Raw genomic sequence first — 5,852 nt, 5'->3', positions numbered from 1 at the left:
GTTGCATCTCCACTTCTTCATATCAGGGAAATGATACGGTAGATGTAAAGAACAGAATTTTAAAATGAGCAGAAATTAAGGATATTTTCAGTTTTTCTTGGTCATTTATTAAAACCCAAGCATGGCATCAAATTTATCCCTAAAAATTTGCCAATAAATTTGCTTTGGAGCAACAATGTGTATGCCTCCACTAGAGCACCACTCTGTTTCCACTGATTTGTTGTTTCTAAATCCCACTTGACTGGAGAAAATGTCTCATTCACATTTGTATTCTCAGCAATTGACACAGCTGTCCATCATAATGCAGGTTCTCTGAAAACGTTTACAGAATGAACACTGACATAAAACTTTACCTGCCTACGGTGCAGTGCCTACTGTGATCTGCCAAATGCTCTTTTCTGGTGAAATCGTTCTGCTTCTGAAATTTCTAAGAAAAAAATTCAGAATGAGCTAAATATTTGTGTTTCATATGCATGGACAATGAGCTTCTTTTAAAACAAAATAAAAAATACTCCTTAAAAAAAAACAAAAAAAAAAACTAAGCCTTGGTTTTCCATAGAGAATATTGCTGAGGCTATGAATGCCTCAGTGATCAGTGTTTTCCATATGTCTGCTTTTAATTATATTTAAGAGACCCCACAGCTTAGAAGTGTGAGTTGTGTGAAGTTCAGCCTTTGCATAAATCTGGGAACCTACTGTTTGGCACCAACCAAGATGCTGCATGATGACGTCAGTGCAGAGGGTAGTGTTCCCCCAAGCACCCCACCAAAAGACCGCTAAGGTACAAATAACCTCCATTACCAAGAGTCTTTCTGGCCTCAGGTATATCTAGATAGATAGATAGATAGATAGATAGATATGTGTCTATAACCCCACCCCTATAAGGTGGGGGTTATAGACATTGGGGAGGGTATGTGCTTTGGTGAGTGCTGTGAAGTTTGTAAAGCTGGCAATTCAGGGGCGCCTGGGTGGCTCAGTGAGTTAAAGCCTCTGCCTTCAGCTCAGGTCATGGTCCCAGGGTCCTGGGATCGAGCCCCGCATCGGGCTCTCTGCTTGGCAGGGAGCCTGCTTCCTCCTCTCTCTCTGCCTGCCTCTCTGCCTAGTTGTGATTTCTCTCTGTCAAAGAAATAAAAAATTAAAAAAAAAAGCTGGCAATTCATAGACCTGTACCCCTGGAGATAAAAATACATTATATGTTTATTAAAAATAAATAAACATAAATAAATAAAATGGAAAAAAATAAAAATAAAAATAAATAAACAAACAAAAACAACAACAACCATATATATATATATATATATATATATATATATATATATATATATATATATGTAGAAAAGTTAAGGTTTGCAGGTGAGAGCCATTTTCTTAAGCCATGAAGCCACCATCATGAAGAACTTGATCATATCATCGTTACCACATCCTTCATTCATGTCAGGCTTTGCAAGCGTGAGCTGCTTTTGTTTTGAACACTTGCTCTACCAAACAGTACAAGCAAAATCACCTGCAGTAAAACAAACTCACATCATGGTGGCTTCAAACAACATTGTCACTATGATTCCCTGCATTCTTCTCATTAAGGACTTAAGCCTGCACAGTGGCCAGTCTTTGCAGAATTGCTGCTAACTGTGACAGTGGGGGGAGAGTCTTGAAGTGCCCCTAGGAATGAACATGACACTGCCATTCACGTTTTATTGACCAAAGTAAAGAACAAGGGGGTTGCCACTTTCACTTGTTCCTAGAAGACAAAAATTTGGGAATACTTTAATAAACAGCACTAAAGTATGTCACAATTGCAGCTGATAAATAAAAATTTATCTTAATAAGACTTCATCCCGATTAAGTCTAGCTGTATTAACCATCTCGCAAACACATTTCTAAATAGTATTCTGTACAAAATACAAGGGAAAGATTTGTATTAGCATTTTGTTTCTATTACTTTTGCTATATTTGCCATAATTTGTCTTGTTCACTGTCTGACATTTATACCACTTGCCATAGGAATATTCACCAAAGGTCCTGTTCTAGAGTCCCCCATTATGGTAGGTGGTCATTTTTCATCACAAGTAATGTGTAAATTTTTTTTATTGGCACTGTGAGTTCAATAAAAATGAATAGGTAATTATTATCATAGGAAATAATCCTCTGGATACAGAAGAACAGAGCCACACCACAAGACTCTGCTGCCCCCCAGATGGAAAATGTGTCCCATGGAGATGCACGCAATCCACATATTACAAGGAAGCTGCATGAAACTGTGAAGCCACCCCCAATTCCGGAAGCCAGCCCTGGACACTAACACACATACTGTCCCTCAGCCCGAGCTCCAAATTCAGTTATCCAGCCACATACCCGGTCCCAGAGTCAGCAGATCAGACCTGCCATGCCCCCCAGGTCCTATGACTAACCCGAGGCTGAGTTTTCAGGCATCCATACCAAGAGCCGTGCTCTCATATCCCTCAATATGGGGGAACCTAGGTGAAAAAAACAGGACTCCACCTGTTCCCCAGAATGAGAACTTCCAATTTGCAACTGCGCAAAACCACGAGAGCGGGAGAAACCTCCATGGGCTCGGGAGGCCACCTCAACATACAGTGGTCCTAGGGAACACCAATTATAGTCTGAGTGAAAGCCTGACACTCTCTTAACCTCAGAAGCCAGGAAACAAACTTCAGCCTCTGTAGATTGGGCCTGCCATGCTCTAGGCTCTAACCCTAACCCTAGCTTGTGTTTTCATTCTTCCACACCGAGAGTCCTTGTGCACAAGCCCTCCACATTGGGAATTCTGGAGCCCCAACACAGCACTCTGCTTGCCTTTCAGAAGGCAGAAGTGGCCTATGGGACAGCACAGAAACCCCAAATGAGTATCAACCCGCACAGCTCTCAAGGGCACCACAATTTCATAGGCCGCCCTGTGCACTAGTGTTCTCTCTGCCACATCCTGAGCCCTGACTTCCTGTCAACCAACCAGGTAGCTGGCCTCCTATTGACTATCAGACCTGCCGTGGCACTAGGCCATCATCTCTACCCATCTTTGGTTTATGGGCATGTCCCCAGAGGCTTGGTCTCCAACCCCTGCATAAAGGAGGATGTTCATCCTTTATTTATTTATTTATCCAGAAAATGAAGTCCTCCTTCCCCCAGCAGGAAAAGTTACTACTGGGATGTGTGTAAAACCCTCAGAGTAGGAGAAACCTGCGTGGCAAATGAGGTCCCGCCCACTGTTGAGGGCCACCCTGGGCACAAGCCTGCATTGTGACCCTCAGCCTGAGCCACGTTTTCAACTAAGCCCCATCAGTATGTTGACCTACAGCCAGCACATGAGGCCTGCCATGACAGTAGGCCCAAATCCTAACCCAAGGATAGGTTTCCCAGGCACCCATACCCAGAGCCCTGGTCTCAAATCTCTCCTATGGGGAGCCCTGAATCAGAAAACAGGATTCCTCCTTTCCCCCACAATGACACCATGATTTGGGCCGGTGCCCAACAAAGAGGGAGAATCTTTCATGGAACATGAGGCCATCATTACATTCCACGGCCATCCTAGACACAAAAACCAGAGGCAAGAGCCTGAGAATCTGCCTGACATTTAACCTCATTTCAGATCCTGAGGAGATCATCTCAGGGTCTGCAGGTCAGGCCTGCCATACCATTGGGCCTAATCCTAAGCCAAGATGGTGTTTTCAGACTTCTGTCAGCAGAGTTCTTCCCCACAAACCCTCCAGCCTGGGTATTCCATAGCCACACCACAAGACTATGCCTGCCCTCCAGAAGGAAGCTAGGCCCTTTAGAGCTTCAAGAAACCTCAAGAATAGGAGAAACCTGCAAGGCCCCTGAGGCCACCCCAATTTTGTAGGATGCCCTGGACAAAAATGTGCTGTCTGAAACACCATGAGCAACTAAGTCCCATCAGACACCCAGGTAGATGGATCCAGAGAGAGTAGATAGAACCTGACATGCTCCTAGACTCTCATCTGTAGACTAGTTTAGGTGTTCAGGTATCTGTCCCCAGAGGTCTGGACACGAACACCAATATTTGGGGATCCCTGAGCCAAAGAACCCAACGCCTCCCGGCCCCAAAGGAAACCTTGCTATTTGGAGCTGTGTCAAACCCTCAGGGTAGTAGAATCCTGCTTGTGCCCTGAGGCCACCACCACATTCAAAGGTCACCTGGAACACAAACCTGTATTGTGACCCTCAGCATGAGACTCCTTTACAACTCAGCCCCCTGGGTAGCTCGCCCCAGAGCCAGCAGATAGGACCTGACATGTCCCTTGGCTGCAATGGAAACCCTAGGTGGGGTTTTCAGGCATCCATATGTAGACTTTGCTCTCAAATCTTTCCATACGGGGTACCCTTGAGCCATCAAACAACATTCCGCCAGTCCCAAATAAGGAAACCTTGCTATTTGGAGCACAACACAACCCCCAGATTAGGAAAACCTCCATGTCGTCATGAGGCCACCCCTGCATCAGGCGGCCCTCATGGACACAACTCAAGCGTGAGAAGCCGTCTGAGACTTGTTTTATTTCAGATGCCTGTGATCTCTCCTCAGCCTCTGCAAATCAGTCCTGCCATGCCCTAGGCCCCAACCCTAACCCTAGCTTGTGTTTTCCGACTTCCATCCTCACACTCCTGGCCCACAAGCCCTCCAGATTCGGAATTTTGGAGCCACAGTGCAGCACTAATCCTGCCCACCAGAAGGAAAAAGTGTCCCATGGGGCTGATCAAAAACCCCAAATGAGGATCAAACTGCACCACCCTCGATGGCAATCCAGTTTCATAGACAGCCCCATGCACTAATGCTCTGTCTGACACGGCCTGAACCCAGACTTCCCCTCACACACCCAGAGAGCTGACCTGTATCCATTAGATCGGACCTGCCATGGCCTTAGACCATGATCTCTACCCAACCTGAATTATCAGCCATCTGTCCCCAGACCTTATCTCAAATCCGTGCATATATGGTAATCGGCCGCCCAAAACAGAACTCCTCCTTCCCTGTGGGAGGAAAACTTGCTGTTGGGATGAATGTCAAACCCTCAGTGTAGGAGAAACTTGCAAGTCCATGAGGCCACGCCCACTCTTGAGGGCCGCCTTGATTACTAAGGCACAAGTGACCTGCAGCCTGAGTCCCATTTTCAAATAAACCCCTCAGGAGTTGGGTCAAAGCCCACATACTGAGCTTGCCATGCCCTAGACCAAATTATGACCCAAAGTGTGGTTTTTCAGGCACTTGTACCCAGAACCCTGCTCTGAAATCCCTCTTTTGGGGGGACTCCTGAGACAGAAAACAAGACTCCTCCCTTTCCCCAGAATGACACCAAATTTTGAGAGCAGGGCAAAATCCCCAGAGAGGGAGAATCTTCCATGGCCCCATCAGGCCATCCTTACATTCCAGGTCCAACTGAGACACAAAACCAGAGACAAAAGCCTGAGCTACCACCTCACATTCGCCCTAATTTCATATCCTGAAGAGCAACAATCAGGGTCTGCAGTTCGGGCCTGCCATACCCTCGGCCCTAACCCTAACCCGAGTTTGTGTTTTCAGACTTCTGTCTCCAGAGCCCTGGCCCACACACCTTCGAGGCTGGGGCCTGAAGAGCCCCAAAGCAGGACTATGCCTGCCTGCCAAAGGAAACTGTGTCCTTTACATTTGCCCAACGCTTACAGATTAGGAAAAATCTGCAAGGCCCCAAATGTCACCCCAATTTCATAGGGTGCTCTGAGCAAAAATGCGCAATCTGACACACCCTGAGTATCTATTTCCAGGCAGACACTGAGGTAAATGGCCCTAGAGTCAGAAGATTGAACCAGACATGCCGCTAAGACCTCATCGGAACCCTAGCTTG

This window comes from Meles meles, unplaced genomic scaffold, assembly GCF_922984935.1.
Source record: "Meles meles unplaced genomic scaffold, mMelMel3.1 paternal haplotype, whole genome shotgun sequence".
Classification (NCBI taxonomy): domain Eukaryota; kingdom Metazoa; phylum Chordata; class Mammalia; order Carnivora; family Mustelidae; genus Meles; species Meles meles.
Note: the sequence above shows the minus strand (reverse complement) of the source record.